Source organism: Pan troglodytes, chromosome 7 (assembly GCF_028858775.2).
Source record: "Pan troglodytes isolate AG18354 chromosome 7, NHGRI_mPanTro3-v2.0_pri, whole genome shotgun sequence".
NCBI lineage: Eukaryota > Metazoa > Chordata > Mammalia > Primates > Hominidae > Pan > Pan troglodytes.
In genome coordinates, this window is record NC_072405.2 from 92,569,164 (window position 1) to 92,596,918 (window position 27,755).

A 27,755-nucleotide genomic window follows, 5' to 3' on the forward strand; every position below is an offset into this window, starting at 1 on the left:
GTCCAGACTTGCTGGCTCCTTGCTTCTAGCCCTCCTAGGCTCCTATTCCCATTATCTCAAGTAGCAGAACATGTTTCTTATAAATGCTAAACCATCACAGCTGTAGATCATGTGCCTGCCCTTTTGACCTCCACATTTTCACCACCTGTTTCTCTGTTGGATTACCAATAAATAGCGTGGGCTCCCAGCGCTCAGGGCCTTCGCAGTCTCCACGATCACAATGGCCCTCTGGTGTCCCATCTTTCTCTCTCAAACTGTCCTTTTCTCAATCCTTTGACTCCGCCGGACTTTGTCACCCCCACAACCTGGTTTTGGGTCTGGCCACCCCAACATTAAGTAAGTGCAAATGCTTTTCAAGTTCATATGAAATGAGTAATCTTTAGTAAATAAAAATGGTTTTAAAATTACTAGCAAAATAAAAATGTCTTCAGAATTGTCAACATAGATTTTTGTACGGGTTTACTGGTTATTTTATATTTGCCTCTGGTAAAGATTTTAAGGTGCTAGAGTATGGCATAAAGATTAATACTACGAACTCAACCAAAAAAGAGAATAACCTTTGTTTGGGTGGGCTTTTTTGGCAAATAAAACTAATTTAAGATTGTTGGTTCAATGAAATAAGCAGAATTTTCGAAGTTATTGGCAAAATACCCATGAGTTTAAGGTTCTTACTTAGGTGAACACCTGATGTTCACAGGCTTTAAAAATGGTTAACAGGAAAATAACCTTAAATGATGATTAACTGTGTCTAATTGCAGTATCTCAGTTTTCAGAAGTCACCTAGATAAACTGTTAAAAATGAAAGAATTGAGTACATGTAAATGGGAGGAATGGTTGTAGGTGAACTTTTTGTGTAATTTATTTTAAAATTATTCTGAATTTCATTATGGATGCTCATTGGATGTCTGGTCATTTCCAATGAAGAAAGTTTTATGATATGGGGAAATATGCTTCTAAAAATTGTGCAGTAGTTTTATCTATAAAATGCTAACATCCAAGATAGTTCAGCATTTCTTTCTTCCTAGGATTTCACTAAAATTTCAGGTCATTAAGAGTAAGAATTCTAGTTAACATATAATTCTATCAGTTGTGTTCTTATTGAGAAAATCAATAATGTTACATAATTTGGAGGTTATTTAAAAGTTATGTATGAAAGAAGTTAGAAATGGACCATTAAGTAAAAGACAGAGGTGTCAAGAAAGTTATGAATATGAAGGTGAATTTTTGATAAGAAAGATTATTAGAAACAGAATAAATTTTTTATGAGAAAAGATCTTATATGATAAATTTTTGTCCTAAAGTAAAATGACTGGTTATTTAGGAAAGAAGTAGTATAGGATAACTCAGAAATTTCAAGCATGTTGTAAGTAGTCTGTGTACATTGTTATAAGTTTTGTGAAAGAGAATTTATAAAAAGCATTTTGTGTCATTAAATTGGCTATAATTAAAAGAGAAACATTTATAGCATTCTTTCTAAGATTGATTCCCTATGTTAAAACAAGATTTTCTTAAGGTATTGATTAATGAATATTCTTAATGAAACTTCAAAAAGGTTTTATTTTTAATTATATTACCTGTTTCTTTTTGAACACTTTCAGATTTATATTTAAAAAGTTCAACTTTTACTCTGTCTTCCTTCTTTCAGTTTTTTCTTTCCTTGATAATTCTCTCCAACTTTTTGTAAGCTTCCTCTGGATCTAACTATTGTTGTGGCCTGATGATGAAAAGTTTTACCTTGAAGATCTAGAAAAACAATGTTTTTCCCCCCTGAATAACTTGATTCTATACTTTTGGCTTTTCTTTACATGACTAAATTTTTCAATTTATTTAGGACAATTCTCATACAGTTACTAAGAATTATATATTCCCCTGCTATACTCATAACCTTGAACACAGTCTTCCTAGGTTTGATGAAACACAACTACTTTTTTTCATCAGCTTTGGTTTCCAAGTTATCTAAATGAGCTTTCCATAGGAGAAGCAATCACACTGCAAGCGTTTTTTTTTCTTTTTTTTTAATAACTGGCCTAAGAAACAAAGATTTTACATTTTATCAAGATAATTCCTGTGTTGTCTTCTCAGGTTTTTGATTTCTTAGGAAAACTGAACTTTAAAAGAGTTAAGGTTTTATATTCATGTAACTTTCTGTATTGATTTTTAAAAGTTTTTTATTACTATTGGTTACATGAATAACTATATTTCATTGGCCTCTGATTCCATTTTGATCACTTATTTTGGAGCTTTTAACATCTTTGACAAACCTCCTCAAAATAAAATAAATATTGCTCATTCTTTATATTTTTCCAGAGACAGGAAAATCTTTTTTCTTTTAACTATTTATAGCTTACAAAAATTGAACATAACAACAAAGATTACCTTTCTCTCTCTACCTAATAAGTTCAGAATTTCAAAACTGTTCAATCCTAGTGGGCCAGTCTGTTTTGCATTGCCAATGCACTGCTGCTAAAGCTAAACAAGATTAAGCACCCTTTGTTTAAGCTCAGGGACTATCATGGAAGGGGTTGGCGTGTGATATTGTAAGGATCGGTTCTGAGGGATAAAATTACTTTAGACCCTTCAAATCAAAGACAGATACACAGGTGCCTAAACAGCTAATGGCTCAATACATAAGACTTATAGACAAGTCAACTTTGTAATCCTGCTTTTTGGCTTTTCTTTTCTGGCTCTTGTGTTACTTAAAAGGGGTCAAAGTGTTAATTAATGCCTGCCCACTTCTATTCCTATCTGGCTCAGAATGGTTACTTGGTCTAAGTCTTTCGACTCTAAGTCCCTTGGCCATAGGGGTCCTACAAAATAACATGATGAACTCAGGGCAGGTAGCCACACCATCCCAGCATCCATTTGGAATAAAACAAAACTTGACCACCAATACTGCCTCTGGCATATCTTTACCAAAAAAGAGGGAATATAAAATAAAGAATAAAATTATAAGACCATCACCAACTGAATGGAAACTTCCTTGGTCAAAGAAACCCCAGGAAAGGAAACCTTAAAAACTGTTTCCAACATGAAATGGGAGAATCAGACACTCCTCATTAAACTCCTTCCCTTTTATGGTTTAGACACAAGTGACCAGCACTAATGTTTACATAGAAATCATGAACTGATAGCAGACTCTCTGTGACAATAAGATACTGAATTAAAAACAGAACCTAAGGCTATACCAGGCAAGGGTCTCACGGCACACACCCCTACACTTAAGGAATATGCTATGTTCTAACTGTCACAAGGTTTTTATTTTTCTCTAGCAGCTAAACAAGCACTGGCCTTGGGATAAGCAGTATTAAAACAATTTGAAGTTCCCCCAGATGTTGAATGAACCCCAGCTCCTGTGTCACCAGCCATAACTACAACTTTGATTGAACAAGAGACTGGTTCCAGTAACTTTCCTGATATCATTGACCATGGATTAGTTCTGGCCAGTTTACAGAAATTATGTACTCGTGTGCTTTTGTGTCCTGAAAAGAACCTTTAACATATAGGGCCTAATTGTAATACAATTAAATGTTAAGTCTCTACCCCAAGGTGAACATGAGTGGTGTGTTACATGCATATTTGTCTAATATACGTGTGTCAGGACCACCTTAATAAATATTCATAGCTCTTCCTATAACCTGTTAAATATGTATGTTTAATCAACATATCATTATATTCTCACAGGAGACCCAAGCATAACTGATAGTGGGGAACAAACTTATTGACTTTCTTACTGACATGGAGGCCATATATTTTGTAGTTAATACCAGTCTATCCCAATTTTAAAAAGACGATGGTAGTTGCAGTAATGTCAGGAAAAGCTGTAACTCACCCCTTCCTGCAAACTTTAAATTGTATTTTGGAGACCATAATGGCGGAAAAAGCTAAAACGATAAACTGTACTCTTAAAAAAAATCCCTATATATGTCAAAAAAAACTAATTTGACTCAACACAGGGTTCTGACAGTTGCCCTGTTGTAAATCAAAATGGCTCCCCAAAATAGGCACAAATTGACTCTCTTTAAAGTTATATGGCTGGTTATTCCAAGTTTCCACACTGGGAGGAGAATCTACTAATACTTTAAGAAATCTAGCAATAGTAAAATATATTAAGGCTCTAAGGACTAAATTGATTTCTCTTCGTAAGTTGCTTCTAGCAGGACCACTCAACCCACAGATGTGGCCCAACATCTTTTTCAACTGGGAGATCAAGTCCTAAAAACCTGAAAACAAACAAGATCCTGAACATCAACTCACTGCCTGGCCAAATGTTTTCATATCTATGTCCCCAGTGGAGCCCCCATTCAGCAGGAAGTAGCCAGAATAGACTTGCTCCATTTCCATAGAAATGGATTTAAAAATTGGCAGTGAGGAATTTGTAACCGAAGCAGTCACTCCATTTTAGAATAATCATTCTTTCTCTTCCAATGCCTAATCTTTGTGCTTGCTTAAAAACTTCAGGAAGGAGCCCTGAGATAAAACCAAAATTTTAAAATGCCTTCTCAAAATACAAAGTTGAGCATTAATCTACAATCCTCTTATAGTCTAGCTGAGACCAACCAGACCACCAGATGGCCCACTACTCAAGATAATCATCAGAACAAGACATGTTGACCTGCACATAGTTTCCCAAGGTGCTTCCTTTTTAAAATCCCTTCAGCCAGCCCGAGGAACCGAGATAGCTTTCGTCACACTAGTCGGACAACTTCTCGGGTTGCCAGCTTCTTGAATAAACCTGCCTTTCCGCCCACCAACTTTTGTTTCTGGAGTTCACTTTTGAACAACAAGCAGCTAAATCTGGGTTCTGTTACAATACTTTGGCCAAAACATACGACTCAGCCATATAGACCAAAATTAATTGAGAGGAAGTATCTGGAACATTACATGCCCTTAATAAATGGGTTCTGTTTGCTAGGGGAGTTAACACTTTTTTAGTCTTCTGGAATAAGACAATCAAATTAGCAAGGAAGATGTTTGTTTTTATTTGTACATATCTTGGGTAGTCCAAAAGCTATATTTCCATTTGTAACATTAATCAAGACATAGCACATTTTATTTCCTTGGTGACCACTACCAGGATAGCTTAAGATTATGTAACTGATCTCTATATCCAATTTTCAAAAGTGAATGGCTTTCAGACTTAATTATTTTATCCTACTTCTCTCCTTGTCAATGTGAATTTGAATATGCATTTAAAGTATTATACATCTTAAGGACTCTCCATTATCTCCCTCACTCCAGTCCCAAGTTGATCACACCCAAATGTACATCTGAGAATTCTAAAGCACTAAACCACACATAGTTTTTTCACACCAGGTTGCTATATGACTCCTTTTGTTTGTAGTTTCCTCTATCTGAATTTTATTCCTCTGTGCTCCACATTTCTATCCACTTTTTCTCCACTACTTGAAAATCTTCTCTTTCAAAACTCAAGAATCATGTTACCACTTGTCCCACCCCAATCTCACAAAAAAAACTCCTGTGGCTTTCACTGACCCTCCACCATCTCTGCAATCCCTGTGTAATTCTATCTAAGGTTCCTACCAAATAAGTTAAATGTCTGCCCATGTGTAGTTTAGCCTCCTCTTATGTGCTATAAGATCATGAGTCTTAATGAATGCACTTCAAAATTAATTGGAGAAGTTTTAAAATTAAGCTAGTCACTATCTTCTGTGGTAGAGCTCAAAGTAGTTTCCAAGCTCCCCGGCTGATTCTAATGTACAGACAGGGTGGAGAACCACTGCTATTAGGACCTCTGGTGTGGAAACATGTTTTATTTGTCTTTGAAATTTTAGTTCCTGATAAAGTGCCCAACACAGAGTAAGATATTAAAAGGATACAATATTAGCCCATCACATTTTATTAATCAAAGTGAAATGACTTCAAAAGTGTATTTTAAACTTCTAACGCTTCAAAACACTGAAAATTAATCAGCTATGTTTCATCAAATAATTCAGTTTCTTAGTTGAAAAAATCTTTCCAAGGGTTATTAAATAACGATCCATACAAGCCAATCTATGCATAAAACATTGTATGAAAATATGAATATTTATCCTTGTATGTGTATATTGCTCTATGGATAACCAGTTACACATAAAACTAGCCATGCATACACATAGACACACACACTGGAAAATCTAGATTGTGTACAACATTCTGATCTTTAGGTTTTCAATAAGCGGGGTTGGGGGGGCTGGGGGAGCTATAATAGTTTCCAGAAATTAAATAAGACTGCTGTGAAACATAATTTAAAAGAGTCTGATAGAAACTAAGTAGATATTAAAGCATGCCGTCATAACGGGATTAGTTACATTTTTCCATCACATTGTTAAAATAAAAATAGGAGAGAAGAGAGATGGTAGGAAACAAATACAAAGTAAAGTAAATCTTATCTTGAATTTAAAGCTAAAGATTAGCACTGCAGGTAGACAAAGATTTTACTAAAGAAAACATTAACAGAAAGCTTGGATTTCTATTGCCTGACACTGGTGCTGAAAAGAAAAATACATATGGATAGACTGATGGATTGATAGCTTTATTTCACACAGAAAACAGGACTCCAGAAATAGTTTCTAATTCAAAAGAATAGGAAAGTATTTCGTTTTGTTTCTGTTATTGCTGTCAGCACCTATCTCAAAACTGTCTGAATAATAGAGATTGTTTTAAAATGCCTTGTGTTATAAAGAAAGCATTCAGCAGCCTTATCTGAAATAATTCGAAATGTAGAACCATTCATTGCCCTTATCTAAAAGAATCTAAAGTATAGAATACCTTATAAAAGTTAATTTATCACATTAGATAAAATACTTCATTTTAGGAAAAAAAGTCTAAATATTATTGAGAACTCAATAAAAATAACGTGGTAACTGTGTCAGCAGTTTGTGAAATAATCTAAGAATCATGTATCTGAATCCTCCTTTTAAAAAGGCAGGACTGTTTGTCCTCACCCATGTCTTACTAATGACATCTTGTGATGTGTTAGAAAGACACATTCTGCCATTTTTAAAAAGTTCTCACAATGCAGCCTTTCAACATTAAGAATGGGAGAACAGCTTTGAGTGGTTAATGGCTAGGACATTTTTACAACTGCAGTACAATTTTCTAGGAACAGAGCATTTGAAAGTGTTTTTAATACCAGATATGCACCTCCCATTTTTCAGTAGTGTGGGGATACTTGAGCGTGAGACATCAAAAATAAAAAATGCTCCAGAGTTCAGTAGGGAAGGAAGACTACATTGAAGACTGTTGCAGGAGGAGAAAGAGATTGAACTCAACTCCACAGAAACAATTAGAGGAATTTTAAGCATTAGGGTGAGCAAGTGGAAAATTACTGGAGGATGTGATGGGGGCGATTGGCCAAGGTGACTAGGCTATCTATGTTTGCTAATTGTTACTTATCTATTTTAGGGTTCTATGCTGCCACAGAAACTGGGAGATAGAGGCTCTTTCTTTTAGGTGATTACATTTTAAAGTGGCAACTCCCACTTCCTTGAGAAAGAAGATCTTGGGTCATGAAATTGGCAGGGGGCTTAAATAAGAGTCACATGTCAAAGAGACAGAAAAATATATATATACAATGGAAAGTTCTGTAATGTAAATATTCTTTAAAAAGGGAGGTCAGGAGCCTAGAGTCATGAAGAAATCTGTCTGAAGTTTGATCAAGCTGAGGGAAACATTTAGACAGATTTTGTATGACATAAAGCAACAAGATTAGCTCTCAGGATATCAAAAGGCTCACAAGGATGAGGACCAAAAATAGTATTTCTATAGTGCAGCCACTAAGTGTGGGAAAGTGTCTGGATTCAAATCTAAGCTTTGCCATTAACTGGCTATGTAATTTTATCATTCTAAAACGTAAGCAAAAACAAAATAATTACAGGCAGATGTCAGCATTTCTGAGTAAGAAATTTGTTATATTGTATAAATTGTCTTAATACATCATCCAGACGCTGGATAATTAAACATCAGGCCCTAATGTGGGAAGACCTTGAAAAGAGTCATTAAAAGGAAAAATGTTTTCCATAGCAAAATAAGTATTTGATGCATTTGGCAGAGGATAGCCAGTGGAAAGAAAGAAGAAAAGAAGTAAACTTAGAGAAATATTGGGAGAAGGACCAGATCCCTTGTAGGAGCATGCAATCTAAAAAGAACAGTAGTGTGTGAAAAATTGGTGGTGGCATGGAGGGAAAAAATACTTTGAGAACAAGTATGTCTATCACTCAGTTGTAAATTGTTTGCAATTCTTTTTTTTTAATTATTAAATTTTTGGGTTTTGTTGGTACGTAGTCTATATATTTATGGGGTACATGAGATATTTTGATAGAGGTATGCAAGGCATTATAATCACTTAATGGAAAATTGGGTATTCATCCCCTCAAGCATTTATTCTTTGTGTTTCAAACAATCCAATTGTATTAGTTCATTCTCACAGTGCTGATCAAACCATAACTGAGATTGCGTAATTTATAAAGACAAGGAGGTTTAATGGACTCACAGTTCCACGTGCTGGGGAGGCCCCACAATCATGGCAGAAGACAAAAGTCATGTCTTACATGGAGGCAGGGAAGAGATGATGAGAGCCAAATGAAAAGGGAAGCCCCTTATAAAACCATCAGATCTTATGAAACTTATTCACTACCATGAGAACAGTATGGAGAAAACCACCCTATGATTCAATTATATTCCACCAGGTCCCTCCCACAATATGAGGGAATTGTGGGAGGTTACAATTCAAGATGAGATTTGGGTGGAAACACAGCCAAACCATATCATTCCTCCTCTTGCACCTCCCAAATCTCATGTCCTCACATTTTAAAACCAATCATGCCTTCCCAACGGTCCCCCAAAGTCTTAACTCATTTCAGCATTAACTTGTAAGTCCACAGTCCAATGTCTCATTTTGTCTATGAGTCTGTAAAATCAAAAGCAAGTTAGTTACTTCCTAGATACAGTGGGGGTATAGGAATTGGGTAAATACAGCCATTCCAAATGGATGCAATTAGCCAAAATGCAGGGGGTATAAGCACCATGCAAGTCTGAAATCCAGTGGGGCAGTCAAATCTTAAAGCTCCAAAATTTTCTCCTTTGACTCCTGTCTCACATCCAAGTCACACTGATGCATGAGGTGGGTTCCCATGGTCTTGAACAGCTCTATCCCTATGGCTTTGCAGGGTATAGCCTCCCTCCCAGCTGCTTTCACAGACTGGCATTGAGTGTCTGCAGCTTTTCCAGGTGCACAAAGCAAGCTGTCAATGCATCTACAATTCTGGGGTCTGGAGGATGGTGGCCCTCTTCTAACAGCTGCACAAGGCAGTGCCCCAGTAAGGACTCTGTGTGTGGGCTCTGACTCCACATTTCCCTTCTGAATTGCCCTAGCGGCAGTTTGCCATGAGAGCCCCACTCCTGCAGCAAAATTCTGCCTGGACATTCTCTGAAATCTAGGTGGAGGTTCCCAAACCTCAATTCTTGACTTCTGTGCACCCACAGGCTCAACACCATGTGAAAACTGCCAAGGAGGGTTTGTACCCTCAGAAGCCATGGCTTGAGCTGTATCTTGGCCCCTTTTAGCCACAGATGAGACATGGGACACCAAGACCAGAGACTGCACAAAGCAGGGGTCCCTGGGCCCAGTCCATGAACCCAATTTTCCTTTTTAGGCATCCAGGAGTGTGATGGGAGGGGCTACCACAAAAGTTTCAGACATGTCCTGGAGAGATTTTCCCCATTGTCTTGGTAACTAACAGTTGTCTCCTCATTACCTATGCAAATTTCTGCAGCTAGCTTGAGTTTCTCCTCAGAAAATGGGTTTTTCTTTTCTATCACTTTATCAGGTTGAAATTTTCTGAACTTGTATGCCCGATTTCTTTTTCAGAACTGAATGCTTTTAACAGCATCCAAATCACCTCTTGAATGCTTTGCTACTTTGAAATTTCTTCCACCAGATACCCTAAATTATCTCCCTCAAGTTTAAAGTTTCACAAATCTCTAGGGCAGGGGCAAAATGCCACCAGTCTCTTTGCTAAAACAAAGCAAGAGTTGCCCTTACTCCAGTTCCCAGCAAGTTCCTCATCTCCATCTGAGACCACCTCAACCCAAACTTAATTGTCCATATCACTATCAGCATTTTGGTCAAAACCATTCAAGAAGTCTCCAGGAAATTCCAAATCTTCCCACAACTTCCTGTCTTTTTCTGAGACCTTCAAACTGTTACCTCTGCCTGTTACCCAGTTCCAAAGTTTCTTCCATATTTTCAGGTATCTTTACAGAAGTGCCCTACTCCTGGTACCAATTTATGGTATTAGTCCATTTTCACCCTACTGATAAAGACATATCCAAGAATTTATAATTTATAAAGACAAGGAGATTTAATTGCCTTACAGTTCCATGTGGCTACAGAGGCCTCACAATCATGGCAGAAGGCAAAAGGCACATCTTACTTACATGGCAGCAGGCAAGAAAGAATGAGAGCCAGGTGAAAGGGGAAACCTCTTAATAAACCATCATATCACATGAGACTTATTTATTACCATGATAACAGTATGGGGGAACCACCCCCATCATTCAGTTATCTCACACCAGGTCCCTCCCATGACATTTGGGAATTATGAGAGGTTCAATTCAAGATGAGATTTGGGTGGGGACACAGCCAAACCATATCACCAATCATTCTGTTCTAGCTATTTTTAAATGTACAACTAAATTATTATTGATAATATTCACTCTGTTGTGCTATCAAATAGTAGGTGTTATTTATTCATTCTAACCACTTTTTTTGTACCCATTAACCATTCCCAATTTCTGGGTAGTATGGACATTTTAACAATATTGATTTTTCTAATCCATGAACATTGAATATTTTTCATTTTTAACGTCATTTTCAATTTCTTGCAGCAGTGTTATTTAGTTCCCATCATAGAGACCTTTCACTTCTTTAGTTAAATTAATTCCTAGTTATTTAATTTTATTGTGGCTATGGTATATGGGATTACCTTTTTTATTTCTTTTTTCAGCTTGTTCACTTTTGATATATAGAAATGCTATTGAGTTGTGCATGTTGATTTTGTATTCTGCAACTTTACTGAATTCATGTATCAGTTCTAATAGTTTTTGGTGAAGTCTTTATGTTACTCCAAATGTAAGATTATATAATCTGCAAACAAGCATAATTTGACTTATTCCTTTCCAAGATGGATGCCCTTTATATCTTTCTTTTGTCTGATCACTCTAGTTAGGACTTCCAGTACTATGTTGAATAACAGTTGTGAAAATAGGCATCCTTGTCGTGTTCCAGATGTAAGTGGAAGGGCTTTCATTTTTTCCCCATTCAGTATGATACTAGTTTGTCTGTCATATGTGGCTTTTATTATGTTTAGGTATGTTCCTTCTATAACCAGTTTTTTGAAAGTTTTATGAAGAGATATTGAACTACAAAAGATTTTTTTTAGCATCAGTTGAAATGATAATATAGTTTTTAATGTTCCTTTTGTTGATATGATGCATTGCATTGATTGATTTTTGTATGTTCAACCATCCTCGCATCCCAGTGGTATCACACTTGGTCATGATGAATGATCTTTTTACTGTATTGTTGAAATTGGTTTGATAATATTTTGTTGGGGATTTTTGCATCAATATTTATCAGAGATACTAGCCTGTAGTTTTCTTTGTTTGATGTATCTGTCTGATTTTGGTATCAGGGAAATATTGGCCTCATAGAATCAGTTTGGAACTAATCAATTTTTTTGAACCATCTGAGTACGATTAGTGTTATTTCTTCTTTAAATGTTTGGTAGATTTCAGCAGTGAAGTCATCAGGTCCTGGGTTTTTCTTTACTGGCTCACGTTTCAAATTTCTTTCTGGTTCAATCTTGGTTGGTTGTACGTGTCTAGAAATTTATTATTTTCTTCTAAATTTTCTTATATATTGACATATACTTGTTCATAGTAGTCATAAATGTACTTTGATTTTCTGTGATCTCCTTTCTCTTTCTCAATTTTATTCATTTGGGTGTTCTCTCTTTTTTTTAGACTGGCTAAAGGTTTGTCAATTGTGTTTATCTTTTCAAAATAAACAACTTTTTGTTTCATTACTTTCTTGTATTTTCTTTATTTCAAATTTATGTATTTCTTCTTTGCTCATTATTATTTATTATCTTCTACTAATTTTGAGTGTGTTTTACTCTTGCTTTTGTAGTTCCTTATGTTGGATCATTAGGTTGTTTATTTGGTATTTTTCTACTTTATTTATGTAGGCACTTATAGCTATAAACTTACCTCTTAGTACTTGTTTTGCTCTATCCCATAGGAGTTGGTATGTTGTGTTTCCAATATGATTTACTACAAGAAATTTTCCTTTTTATTTCTTCATTGACCAACTGGTCATTTGCATGTTCTTTAATTACTATGTGTTTATATAGTTTTCAAAATTTCTCTTATTAATTTCTAGGTTTTCCTGTGGTCAGAGAAGATGCTTGATATTATTTTAATTTTTTGAATGTTTTAATACTTGTTTTGTGACCTAACATATGATCTACCCTTGAGAATGATCTATATGCTGAGGAAAATAATGTGTATTACACAGCCATTGGATGAAATATTCTGTAACTATCTCTTAGGTACATTTGTTATATAATTTACTCTGAAGCTTCTTTGCTATTTTTTTTGTCTGGGAGATTTGTCCCATGCTGAAAGTGGGGGGTTGAAGTCCCCAGCTATTATTGTATTGGGATCTATCTCTCTCTTTAGGTCTAATAGTATTTACTTTATATATATCTGGGTGCTCCCGTGTTGGGTGCATATATATTCATAACTATATTATACTCTTGCTGAATTGATCCCTTTATCATTATATAATGATCTTCTTTGTCTCTTATAATTTTGTCTTGAAATCCATTTTGAAATAAATATAGCTACTCCTTCTCATTTTTGGTGTCCATTGGCATTATCATGGGATCCTTGGGGTGTTGCTTCACCAGCTGCCAATCTCTGTGTCCAGCAGCACCTTCTGTTTGAGTATTTCTTGTGCTTTCTTGACTCATTCTGCCACTTGGCCTGGTAGGCTGCACTTGACTTGCTCTACTGGCTTGGATACCACACCTGCCAAGAGCATGCCAGGCAAGCAAGGGGTATGTGGGCAAGCGAGCACAGGATCTGACCACAGCACAGAGCCAGGCACTGGTGGCTATGGTGGGATGGGCAGCTCCAAGCACCGGCACAGGTTCCGGCTCTGTGCGAGGCTGTGGCTGGACCAGATGTACTGCACACAGCTTGCACTGCAGGCACCTATGTCTAGACAAGGGGAACACAGTGGCACTGGGAAGCTTGGAGATGCCAGGAACTGTAGAGCCCCAAAGATGCTGTCACAGCCCTGGCTTGGGGAATCTGTAGATCTGGGCTCCCTGAAAAACTGCAGCTCTTCTCTCCTTCTCATCCACAACATGGTGAGTGGGTTGGGGGAGTGTGTTTCAGCTGTGTTTGTGTTACACCTCTTTCAGTTCTGCCATTCAGTGGGTCCCAAGTTCTTGTCCCACATCCAGGAAGAATTAGGTATACGAACAACTGGAGGGTGAGCAAGGCAGAGAGGAGCTTCATTGAGCAACAAAATAGCTCTCAGGAGACCCAAACCGGGTAGCTCCTTTCCATAGGCAGGTCATCCCAACAAGTTGAGGTGGCCCTGGAGTGGGTAGCTCCTCTCTGCAGCTGGTCTTCCTGACATCTTTTCAAGTCTTGCTTAGTCTTGGATTTTTAATGGGCTCAGAAGAAAGGAAATACCTGCAGATTGGTCCATGAGTGGCCATGGGTGGACCCGGAAGAAGCACCACAAGTTCTCACTCTGGGCCATGGATTTCACTTGGAACTGGTAGCTTGGCCTCCAGGCTTCAGGCTGTCCCAGGCTTGAAAGTGGGGCTTCATTGGGGACCCACCCGTTTCCACTCAGGAGCTTGTCTGCCTCCTCTCGTGATGCCATCAACATGCTGTCCATGGCACCAAGGCTGTTTGTCCAAAGAAATGCCAGCAGGCTGGCACCAAGACACCGTCAGCCCCCTTCAGCCTCCCTCCCATGCTCTTCAGCACCCAAATTCCAGAGGGGGTCAAGGCGGCAGGGGGCTGGTGTGTCAATGCTTCCCTAAGCATGGCACACTTGGCTGGTTTGTGACAGGGTCTGTGCTTCACCTCAACTTTGCTCCAGAATCAGAGCCGGTGCTAGGAGCAGGGAGAGGCCAGGCTGTGGAAGAAGGCACGTCTGAGCCTGTGGGGGCAGTGGAGCTTCCTGGAACTCCAAGAGCACAGAGATGCCTGAGTCCAGAGCCATGGCTGGGCAGCTGCAGCTGAGCCCATGAGTGCAGGGCTCCCACCCTGCCAATTTGGTCGGGGGCAGGGCTCCCACCTGTTCTCAGCTGCCGCCAGCTCCACAGAGGAGCCTGGCCATGCCTTCCCAACTGCAGCAGGCATCTTCACAGTGACTCCTCCAGACAGACTGCTGCTGCCATCAGCATGGAATGTCTTTTTCCATTCTTTTATTTTCAGTCTATGTGTATGTTTATAGATGGAGTGTGTTTCTCATATACAGTAGATCATTGGGTCTTGTTTTTCATCCTTCAGCCACTCCATATTGTTTCATTGGAGAATTTAGTCCATTTACCATTCAATGCTATTATTCATAAGCAGGGACTAACTCCTGCCATTTTATTATTTGTTTTCTGATTATTTTATGGTCTTCTCTTCCTTCTTTCCTTCCTTTCTGTCTTCTTTTTAGTGAAGGTGATTTTCCCTAGTAGTCTGTTTTAATTTCTTACTGTTTATTTTTTGTGTATCTGTTGCATGTTTTTTGGATTTGAGGTTACCATGAGGTTTGCAAATGGAATCTTATAACCCATTATTTTAAACTGATATCACTTTAACACTGTTTGCATCAATGATCAAACACACACTCAAAGAAAACTAATAAAAATTCTACACTTTAACTTTGTCCCCCACTGTTTAACCTTTTTGTTGCTCTTTATTTCTTATTGTACTGTCCATGTCTTAAAAAGTTGTTGTAGTTATTAGTTATTATTTGGATAGGTTCATTATTTAGTCTTTCTACTTAAGACAAAACTAGTTTACACTCCACAATTCAAGTGTTATACTAGTCTGTGTTTTTCTGTGTGCTTACTATTGCTAGTGAGTTTTATAACTTCAGATGATTTCTTCTTGCTCATTAACATCCTTTTCTTTCAGATTGAAGAGCTCCCTTTAGCACTTCTTCTAGGAAAGTTCTAGTGTCAATAAAACCATCCCTCAGCTTCTATTTATCTAGGAAGGCCTTTATTTTGCTTTCATGTTTCAAGGATATTTTCACTGGATATACTATTCTAGGGTAAAATTTTGTTTCCTTCAGCACTTTAAATATGTCATGCCACTCTCTCCTGGCCTGTAAGGTTTCCACTGAAAAAGCTTATGCCAGTCATATTGGAGCTGCATTGTATGTTATTTGTTTCTTTTCTCTTGCTGCTTTTAGGATCCTTTATTTATCCTTCATATTTGGGAATTTGAATGTCAAATGCCTTGAGGTAGTATTTTTTGGGTTAAATCTGCTTAGTGTTCTATAATGTTCTTGCACTTCAATGTTGATATCATTCTCCAGGTTGGGAAGTTCTCCGATATTATTCTTTTGAATAAACTTTCTATCCCTGTCTCTTTCTCTACCTCGTTTTTAAGATGAATAACTCTTAGATTTGACCTTTTGATGCTGTTTTCTAGATCTTGTAAGCAGGCTTCGTTTTATAATTTTTTTTCTTCTGTCTCTTCTGACTATGCATTTTCAAATAGTCCTTCTTTAATTTCACTAATTCTTTCTTCTGCTTGATCGGTTTTGCTATTAAGAGACTGATGCATTCTTCAGAATGTTAATTGCATTTTTCAACTCTAGAATTTCTGCCAGATTCTTTTATTTCAATCTATTTGTTAAATTTATTTGATAGGATTCTTAATTCCTTCTCTGCTTTATCTTGAATTTCTTTGAATTTCCTCTACACATCTATTTTGAATTCTCTGTCTGAAAGGTCATGTATCTCTGTTTCTCCAGGATTGTTTCCTGGTGCCTTATTTAGTTCATTTGGTGAGGACATTTACTGAGTGGTGTTCATGCTTATATATTTTCTTCAGTGTCTGGGCACTGAAGAGATACATATGTTTTGTAGCCTGGGCTTGTTTGGGGTTGTCTTTCTTGGGAAGGCTTTCCAAGTATTCAAAGGAACTTGGGCCCTAAGCCCAATAATGCTGTGGTTTTTGCAGACTCATAGTACTGCCTTGGTGGTTTGGGATAAGACTTGGAAGACTTCTCTGGATTACCAGGCAGAGATGCCTTTCCTTTCTCTCTCTCTCTCTGAGTGAGTGAGTGAGTGTGTGTGTGTGTGTGTGTGTGTGTGTATAGCCACCTGGAACTGGGGTAGAGTAATGCAAGCACCCCTGTGACCATCACCAGTGGGAATGCACTGGGTCCATACTGGGTCAGCCTTGAAGCCAGCACAGCACTGGGTCTTGCTCTGGCCCTTCTGTTCAGGGCAGTGAGCTCCCGAAAGCCTCAGACATGTCCAGAGATGCTATCTTGGACCTAGAGACTGGAGTCAAAAGCCTTGGCAATTTACCTGATGTTCTATTCTACTGTGGCCAAGCTGTCACTCATACCACAATACAAAGTCCTTCCTGCTCTTCCTTTCCCTTTCTGCAGGCAAAGGATCCTCTCCTTGTGGTCACTACCACCCCTGGTCCACAGGGGGCTCTTTCAGGACACCACTGATGTTTACTTAAAGCCCAAGGGCTCTTCTGTCAGCCTGTGGTGAATGTTGCCAGGCCTGCGACTCACCCTTCAGGGCAGAGTGTTCCCCTCTGGCCCATGACAGATCTAAAAATGCTGTGCAGGAGCCTAGGCCTGGACTTGGAAGCCCCAAGAGCTTGCTGGGTGCTCTATCCCTGTGGCTTGGTTAGTACCCGATTTTTGGGTTTTGTGCTTGTTCTTTTCTGTGTGCAGATAGTTGTTAAAATTTGGTATCCCAGAGGGGAATCAACAACATAGACTTGTATTCTATCATCTTTCTCTGCCCACCTATTTGCAATTCTTGTAAAAAGTCTCTCTTTAGCCTCCCTCTGGCACCCTCAGAAAAACTGGCTACACACAACTGCCTTGTATGGGGGTTGCTTCAAGGAAATAAGTGAGGTGGAGGTAAAGAGCAGTCATCTTTTGTGAGAAAAAAAGGAGACAGGAAATTTAGTATAAACAGGAATTGTGAAGCACAAGAGGCCTCTCACTGACAGCCACCCCATTCCCACCCTTTTCAGAAATACTAGAGGGTAAGAAATATAAAATTTTCCCAGGCAGTAAAACTTAATATTACCTGAAAGGCAAAACTGAAAAGATACACAGGCAGTTGAAACTAGGTTATATGAATATAATAGCAGTAATCTACCAGATAGGATTAATGTAAACATTTAACAAGATTAGTGAATGTGCCTGGTTTCCAGTAATGTTAACCTATTATTGTTATTATTAGTTATTCTAAGTGTGGAATTAGGAAGAAGTACCAGGATCTATTAATGAGGTAGTTAGTAAAGATTGTAAATATAAGTCCCTCAAGTAAAATCAGAAGGTTTTTTTTTGTACATTTCTATGAATAAATTGTCAATAAGATTTGAATCCCAATAGTACACAATGACTAATATGCTAAAACTTTTGTAGATACGAATGCAGAATTCAGTGTCTACCACAGTAAGTATATGTCAAGAGTAGATTCTTTACTCCCAGTTTTTGAGCAGTTATCATAAGCATAAACATACATTGCAATCAACCTTTATAATTATTTATGTGTGTATACATACATATGTGTATATGTACACAGTAATTTCTGTATATGTATATAGAGCTCAGATTCATGTTCTAGTCCTTGCTTTTGAATATTTTAACTATATTTTTAGGAGATTTTTATCAGCCTACAAAATAAGTAGAGTTTATTGACTTCTTCATAATAGGTCTTATGGTTACATATATACGCAATTTTGCATTTAATAGGCAGAAATAACGCCTACTCTCAGATGTTGCAGGAAATCAGGGACCTCAAATGGAGAGACTGGCTGGAGCCGTGGCAGAGGAACATAAATTGTGAAGATTTCATTTTAATATGGACATATATCAGTTCTCAAAATTAATACTTTTTAAATTTCTTACACCTGTCTTTATTGCAGTCTCTGAACATAAATTGTGAAGATTTTGTTTTAATATGGACATTTATCAATTCCCAAAATTAATACTTTTATGATTTCTTATGCCTGTCTTTAATCTCTTAATCCTGTTATCTTTGTAAGCTGAGAATGTATGTCACCTCAGGACCACTATTGTGTACAAATTGATTGTAAAACATGCGTTTGAACAATATGAAATCAGTGCACCTTGAAAAAGAACAGAATAATAGCCATTTTCAGGGAACAAGGGAAGACAACCATAAGATCTGACTGCCTGCAGGGTCAGGCAGAATAGAGCCATATTTTTCTTCTTGCAGAGAGCCTATAAACAGACATGCAAGTAGGGAAGATATTGCTGAATTCTTTTCCTAGCAAGGAATATTAATAATTAAGACCCTGGGAAAGGAATGCATTCCTGGGGGGAGGTCTATAAATGACCACTCTGGGAGTGTCTGTCTTATGTGGTTGAGATAAGGACTGAAATTCGCCCTGGTATCCTGCAGTACCCTCAGGCTTATTTGGGTGGGGAAGAAACCACCCTCGTAAATTTGAGGTCAGACTGGTTCTCTGCTCTTGAACCCTGTTTTCTGTTGTTTAGGATGTTTATCAAGACGATACGTGCATAGCTGAGCATAGACCCTTATCAGGAGTTTGTGATTTTGCCCTTTGCCTTGCGATCTTTGCTTTGCCCTTTGCCTTGTGATCTTTATTGGCCTCAGAAACATGTGATCTTTGTTCTCCTTTTTGTCCTTTGAAGCATGTGATCTTGTGAAATACTGCCTGTTCTTGCACCTCCTCCCCTTTTGAAATCCTCAATAAAAACCTGCTGGCTTTGCAGCTCAGGTGGGCATCACAGTCCTACCGACATGTGATGTCACCCCTGGAGGCCCAGCTGTAAAATTCCTCTCCTTGTACTCTTTCTCTTTGTTTCCCAGCCGGCCTACACTTATGGAAAATAGAAAGAACCTATGTTGAAATATTGGGGGCTTGATTCCCCGGCACTCAATTAATTTGCAATCTAGTGGCAAAGACTATCAAACAAATGAGCAAAAATAACACATGCTCTCTTTTGGGAAGTATGTATTTGTTTACCTCTAAGATTTAGAAGTAACATAAACTACCTCCAGATTTTCTTTCAAGGAAACATAAATTCATATACAATTGCTGCTGATCGCACCTTCTTGAGAAACTCAGTTTGAGAATTCCTGGATCTTAAGAAAAACACCTCATTTAAAGACAGAATTCTGGTGAACAATTTGGACACTTTGCAGGCCATACAAATCAGTACAAAAGCCATCATTTCATCACATAAAATTTACTGTCATGATCAATCAAAAGGCAACCATCTCAGAAAAGATGAGGTGTCATTTCCATAAAGGTTTCTGTCATTCAAAAAATGAGTATGCACTTGTTGACTTTATCTGATAGATTGTTCTATAAAATTTCTACATATATACTAGTAGGTTCTGCCTTGCCTAACTCTAGTAATTCCAATTTAAAGATATTCATCTAACAAAATGAACACAAGAAGGTCAGTATCTAAATACAGTGTTCACTGAAGACAAGACCTATTCTTACTACAATTTGTGCTATATATTTGTACTTATCTCAAGTTTCTTTATATAGAAAGCCTTAACTATTAATTTCTCTGATAGGAAACATATACAAATGATAAGCTAGGAAGTAATTATCTTGCATATAACAACAGTATAGATATTTTATCTGTCTTATTTTATATGTATATATATTACCACGTGGTGAAAGTCTACATTTGTTCAAGATGTCATTAAAAGTTTTCCTTTCTTCATTATGTCCTCCAACTATTCATCAGCTTTTGAGGAAAGAATGTGCTTTAGGCTTAACAGCAATAGAGTTAAAAACAGAATATGCTAAAGAAAGTTAATATAGGAACACATGAAAGCCAGAAGCTCCAATAAAATAACTATCTTTTTCTGAAAAGAAAAGGGGAAAATAATTCAAGGGAAGACAAGTAGGAAAGAGGAATTGTGAGTTTAAGATTAAAAATGAAATGCATCATGCATATAAATGTTTGGATCAGAAAACAGAATGGCAAGACTCCTGAATGTTTAATCTTCAAAAGCAGCAAAAAGAAAATTAAAAGTTAAAAGGAAAAAAAATAAGACTGTTTGTTTTTGATCAAACCCTCATCTAAATAATTTGATGGATATGTTTTCCAGATTCAGGTTTTCTGGGGACACAATCTGTTAAGAGTCTTGTTAGACCTCACTCTGATGACCTCCATCTATGGCTCTGTTGCTCCTAGAATGTGAAACCATGAATGTGAGTTAGTGTCACTATTAGGCCAGAAATTGGTGACCCTTGAGTTCTTGCCCAAGGAATTCTTAAATTGCACTGCTCTTTTGACTTCACCTCTTGCATAGTTGGTGTTGGTCAAGGCCCTAATCAGAGATTCTAGACAACAAGTAGAATGCTTCATTATCTAAAGTTTTATTGAATTTTCTCTGTTGGTAGAATAATCATTCTATTTTTATTCTAAAAATAATTATTAAGCATCTCCTGTATACTAGGTTCTCTAAGGAGAAGAATACACAAATGAAAAAGATATGCAGTCTGAAAGCAAGCTACATTCAGCGAGTTTATTTCTCCTTTGCTTTCTCTCTTTGGGTTTCACAATGAGTAAAATATTTGAACTGCTTCCATTTATTCAATAAATAATTATTCACCACGTACTGTTTTGTCAAGTACTATGCTAGAATCTGGAAATACAATATTAAGTAGATTAATATGAAATTTCTGGTAATATACGGAATTTAAGAACTGAGCTTTAAGGAGCTAACAAGCTAAAGATGCTACAAGAAAGCAAATTAATATTTACAAGATTGTGGCACGTATTGTATTAGGGTAAGTACAGGGTGTTTTAGGAAAATTAGAGGGGAACATAATTCAGATGGAGATGAGTAAGGTGTCAGGAAATATTTCTCAAACTAGGTTCAGAAATATAAGTAAGAGGCCGGGCATGGTGGCTCACGGCCTGTAATCTCAGCACTTTGGGAGGCAGAGGCCGGCAGATCATGAGGTCAAGGAATCGAGACCATCCTGGCCAACATGGTGAAACCCCATCTCTATGAAAAATACAAAATTTAGCTGGATGTGGTGACACACACCTGTAGTCCCAGCTACTTGGGAGGCTGAGGCAGGAGAATCATTTGAATGCAGGAGGCAGAGGTTGCGGTGAGCCGAGATTGTGCTACTGCACTCCAGCCTGGCAACAGAGCAAGACTCCATCTCAAAAAAAAAAAAAAAAAAAAAAAATATATATATATATATGTAAGAAAAGTGTCCTTAGCAGAAGGAATAGCAAATGCGAATATCTGGAGGCAAGTAAGAACATGAACAATGTGACTCAAAAAGATAAGTTTGTACTGAAGAGATGAGCAGGGACTATACCAGGCAGAACATTGCCTTATATTATAGTTTGTGTTGAGTTGTGTGGACTTTATCCAAAGAACAATGGGGAAATATTTAAGCAAAGGAGTAATAAAATAATAATTATAGCTTAGAAATTACTACATTAAAAATGTATGATAGACAGCTAAATTAACTCACTCAACAAACATTTATTGAACTCCAACTGTGTGCCAGGCATTGTGACTCAGGAACTGAGATAAGAGCTATTAAAGAGCTCTTAGTCTACTAAGTCCCCTGCTATTAAAGAGCACTTAGTCTACTAAGGGAGCTGAGGGGAGGGAAAAATAGTTAATTACAAGACAGTATAAGACAGGTTTTTCTGGGAGGTCCCTAACCTACTCTGGAATTCAGCGATGTCTTTCTAAGGAATATAGTACTTGAACAATGTGCGATATTAAGTCTCAAGAAATAGGGAAGAGTGGTAGTAGAAGCAGCATTAACTAGGCCCTGAGCTAAAAGGTCATATGGTTTTGAAATAAGTTATTGCTGGAAAAATTTTAAGAAATTTTGCAGCAATGTTGGATTTGAAAAATTGAGTGTTGAGGAAAAGTATTCCAAATTAATGTAAATTTATTAATATGAAACAGAAATACAGAGGACATATTAAAAGAAGAATGAATCCACTTTGGCTTTGGCTGGAGTGTAGAATTGATAAGACAGCAAAGAGAGAAGTGAAGTTTTACAGGTGGGTTGGGCCATTTAGGAAATAATACATTTATAATAATTGCAGATTCTATGTTCAAGATTAAGGGGAGAAGTCATTAGAGTCTGTTTTGTAAAGGAGAAAAAATCATATTTTCACCCGTAATATAGGTAAAAGACTCACTGAAAGCAGAAAAGCCTGTTAGCAGCTTGTTAAAAGGATACCCTAGTAGTCCAAAATATTCTCAACTCAGGCAGTGGCAGCTGGGATGAAAGGAAGAGAATGCTTCTTGGAGGTTTAAAGGCTTAATGATGTCTTTTCATAGCTTGATAGCTCGTTTCTTTTTAGTGCTGATTAACATTTCATTGTCTTGAATTTCCAACACTTTTGAGATCTTTTAGCTGAGAAAAACCTGGAGATGAAAAGATAGTTGTAACAAATTTTTAAAATTGCATGTGTGTTTGTGTGGTGTGTCTGTGTTAAATTTTAGATTTCCTTAAGGATATTCATTTTAAAGTATTTATATTGCTTAATCTTAATATAACTTTATAAGATGGATGCTATTCTTTATGCTTTAAAAATTAGAAGTCTGAGCAAAAGAGTCCCTGAGTGAATTGGCCAAAATTAACAAGCCAGTATTTGAGGGAAAATGTCATGTGAACACATATGATCTGATTTTATAATCCACTCTCTTAGTCTAGACAGACTCAAAAGGAAAAAAAGGCAAATAGTTCCCTCTGCAATTCATTCTCCTTATATGCACGTCTTTACAATGTTACTGAATATTAAGAAAAATTTTTAAGTAAAACTTTTCTCTCTTGCAAGATTTCTAACACTCTTTGCATTTCACTGCTTTATTTCATTGTTTTATTTTTTCAAATGTTAAAGATTCATTATTATTTCAATAGCATTTTAATCTATGATAAAATATAATTAATATTGCAAATAATATACCAATGTACCATGCATTATTAAAATCATAAAAAAGAATATGAAAGTTTGAAATATGTATCTATAGAGTTCAAGTCTCAGAGAAATCAAAGTTAGTGCCTGAATGTAATTATGATTTCTTAAGATATAAAATCAAATGCGTTACTTTGTAGCCTGTAGAACGATGCTATTTTCTATGACAGTGAAACAGACACTCCTCTCTTTATTGGAACCCATATATAAAGCAAAAATTGAGCATTGACCCATAATGAGATTGAAATGTCAAGTATAGAAAAATAAATTAGATATGAAAAAATATTATATATACACATGTAATTTGATAGCAATGCTTACATGCTATATAAAGCAAACATTCTTACTCAGAAACATCCATTTCTATGGCATTCATCACTCACTCAAAAGGGTGCTTTTATTCCTTCATAATAGGTAATTTGCAGCTGAAATGGCTTTATTTAAGAAGAGGATTTCTAAAGGAAAATGTACCCACATTTTGGAGACCCTTTAAAATTGCAAACTCGTGGCTGAAAGCTGGAAATACAAGCTAGACTGTAGTGTGGGAAATAGAGAATATTCTGGGAAACAGTGCACAGACATGCAATTATTCAAATCGGCACATTATACTTGACATCAAATAGAATTAGAAAATATTCTTAATAGCAATTCTTAATTACCTAGCAAGTATCCTAAAGGTTTTGTTATGAAATCTTCCCAATGATAAAAAGGTATATAAAAGCTATAGTTTAAGTGTGTGGTTTTGGGGGCAGTTTTCAGATATGCAATTCTTTCAAAGCTTAGAAACTACATGGATGTCAATGCTTATTGACACATTTGGCTCACAGATGAAGCTAAATTGCTGAACTACAATTAAAGTTTTACATTTATTCTCAGCCAAAAGGTAGGGACTTTTATATAATTTTAAAATTCTATTGAATTTTAAATTCCCAAAAGTACTTTTTAAATATACCTAAGCAGCCCAAGCATGATAGGAACAGTAAAAATTGAGCTTTATGGAAAAATCTAGAAAAAATAATTGGTTCCTAAGTTATAGAGACATGTTTGTAACTGTCTATAACTTTTATAAATCATTACTTTGCTCCCACATACCTTCATGGTCTCAAGAACTTGCCTATATTACATTTCCCATGTTTTTTTTCACATTACTTTCTGTGGAAAGATTTTCAAGATTATCACACTACAGCATCCTTTTGGAACTGCCCAAATATTCATACTATTTATTAGATTTTTTTTGGATAAGGAATCATTTATACAAGAATGAAAGAAGAATCCTAAGTTGTTAGAAAGAAAATTCAAACATCAAATATATTGTCCTTCTTTGTTGTTCAACATATCTCCTGAGAACAAGAAACAGTGACTTAGCCCCTGTAAATATAGGCTACAATTGCTGTATGTTAAAGCCAATTTTGTATTATTATTCTCCAAGGTGAAAGTTATTGTCTACTGTTTATATTAGGGGAAGAAGATAGGAAAGACCATGACTAATAATAGGAGTGAAATTTCTGATAGGTTTTGTGTCAATTAAAGAAAAAATAATGTCTTTTAAACTTCTCCTTGTTAAAAATAGTTACTCCTTACAACCTAGTTTACATCTAGTATTTTATTTAAATTAGAATTTTTTAAACGCATATTTTGTTCACATAACCAGTGTGAATGTATCCCTAAAGTCAGTATATAAATAGAGTCAGTGCTTATTCATTTCTTCAATTAATTATCTGAGGCCGTACACACCTTAGTAGCAGTATATTGAGTACTTCTATCCTTAGGCAACGCTGCAACAGCCCCAAGTACCAGGAGGGGTAGTATAGCTGTTATACCTAAGCCACAGGATGAGCCCTCATATCTGATGGGTGCAACCCACTTCTGCTTTTCCTGGAACTTGGTGTTGCTGTGGAAGCTTAAGGGGTGCAGACAGTGCTCCTCTAAGTTCCCTGTAAGAAACTTCCAGGCCTGTGCATGGATCTGAACAAGTGAGGCATTAGAGGAGTGTGATTTATGTGGTCTTTTGTGACTGGCTTGTTTCAATTTTTGCAAAATTCATCCATGTTGAAGCATTCATCAGTGCTTCATTAAGTTTTCATTGCTGAATAATATTCCATTGTATAAACATATCACATTTGTTTATCAATAGATGAGTTGTTTCTACTTTTTTACTATATGGAATAATGCTGCTTGAAAATTCATGTACAAGTTTTTTGGTTGTAGTATATTATCTTGTATCTTGAACTTGGAATTGCTGAATCAAATAGTTACTCCATGTTTAACTTTTTGAAGAATTGCCAGAAAATTTCCAAAGCAGCTGTATCCTTTTACATTCCCACATTCAAGGTGTGAGGGTCCTGGTTTCCCCACATTCTCACCAACGCTTATTATTGGATTTATTATTATTATTATTATAGTAATCATGGTAATAATTGGTATCTTTTTAAGGATTTGATTTGCATTCCCAGATAACTAATTATCATAAGCACTTTTCATATGTGTGTTAGCTATTTGCATGTATTCTCTGTAGAAATGTCTATACAAATCCTATACCTATTAGTTGGGTTATTTGTGTTTTATTATTGAGTTGGAAAAGTTCTTTACATGTTTTTAATATATGCTGCTTATAAGATATATAATTTTTAAATAATTTTTCCATTCTATAGTGACTTTGTATTTCCTTGAAGTGTCTTTAGAAGCACAGAACTTTTAAATTTGTATTAAGACAAATTTCTCTATTTTTGCTTTAGTTGTTTGTGCTTCTGGTTCTGTATCTAAGAAAGCTTTGCCTAATCCATGTCACAAAAATTGACTCATGTTTTCTTCTTCTTTTTTTTTTTTTTGACTCCTGTTTTCTTCTAAGTTATATAGTCTTAAGAATCTTAAGCTCTTACTTGTAGACGCTGATTTATTTTTGTATAATTTTTGTTCACACTGAGAAAGGTCCAACACAATTTTGTCACATGGATATATCCAGTTGTTTCAGTACCACTTATTTAATTATTTTCCCATTGAATTATCTTGGCATCCCTGTTGAAAATCAATTGAGTATTTTCAATTATGCCTCTATAAAACTGGGAGGAAGAAAAAGAAAATCAATTGAATATAAATATGTATTTATTTCTAAATTCTCTATTTTAGTCATCAATGTGTCTATTCTTTTTTACTTTAAAATATTTAATGGAAAGAGATTGTAAATATTCAAAGTGTAAAATGTGATGATGTGATACATGTATGCACTTAATAATTATTACCATGTTCAAATTAATCAACACATCCATCAAACCCTTGCCGTGCGTTAAATCCCACGAATTTGTTCATGTTATATTATAACTTAAAGTTTGTATCCATTGAACAACAGCTCCCCATTTTCCTCAGCCCCAGGCCCTGACAACCACCTTCCTACTCTCTGCTTCTATGAGTACAACATTTTTAGATTGCACATGAAAGTGAGATCATGCAGTATTTGCCTTTCTGGGTTTCATTTATTCTACGTAATATAGTGTTCTCCACATTCATCCATGCTGTTGCAAATGGCAGGATTTTTTAATATCTGAATAATATTTTGTTGTTTATATGTGTATCGAATTTTCTGTATCCATTCATCCATCAATGGACATTTGTTTCGTTTCTGTATCTTGGCTATTGTGAATAATACTGCAGTGAACATGTGGGTGTATATATCTCCTCAATTTACTAATTCCAACTCCTTTGTATATAAACCCACAAGTGAAATTGCTGGATCATATGGTATTTCTGTTTTTAATATTTTTTATAAAACTCCATATTGTTTTTCATAACTGTACCAATTTACGTTCCCACCAACAGTGTATAATGGTTTCTTTTCCCCACATCCTCACTAATACTTGTTATCTCTTCTCTTTCTGATAATGGCCATCCTAAAAGGTGTGAGGTAGTAGCTCATTGTGGTTTTCATTTGCATTTCTCTGATTAGTGATGTTGAGTACCGTTTTATATACCTGTGGGCCATTTTCTTGTCTTCTTTGGAAAAATATCTATTTAGGTTATTTTCCCATTTTTAATAGGGGTCTTTTTTAGCTATTGAGTTGTTTTGGTTTCTTATGTATTTTAAATATTAACTTATCAGATATATGGCTTGTAAATACTTTTACCCATTTTGGGTTTTTTTTTTTTATTTTGTTGATTTCTTCCTTTGCTGTGAAGAAACTTTTTTGTTTGATGTATTCTCACTTGTTTTTGTTGCCTGCGCTCTTTGTGTCATATCAAAAAAAAATTATTGCAGAGACCAATATCAAGGATCTTGTTCTTTTTGTTTTCTTCTAGGAGATTTATGGTTCTAGATCTTACATTTAAGTCTTTATTTTGCTTCAAATTAATTTTCCTATATGGTGCAAGACAAGGTTCCAATTTCATGCTTTTTCATGTGGATAACCAGCATCCCCAACACCACCTGTTGAACTGACTTTCCTTTCTCCATAGTGTGTTCTTGGCAATCTTGTCAAAGCTTAGTTGACCATAG

General features: G+C 36.3%; 1 long non-coding RNA gene across 1 annotated transcript in view; it reads left to right on the forward strand.

Moving 5' to 3' along the window:
• Positions 1-213: 213 nt before the first annotated feature.
• LOC129135737 (uncharacterized) overlaps positions 214-27,755 on the forward strand; it is a 68,439-nt gene continuing 40,897 nt past the window's right edge. The window contains exon 1 of the long non-coding RNA XR_008536781.2: positions 214-336. This is a non-coding gene — a long non-coding RNA (uncharacterized LOC129135737). The remainder of the gene's footprint in view (positions 337-27,755) is intronic.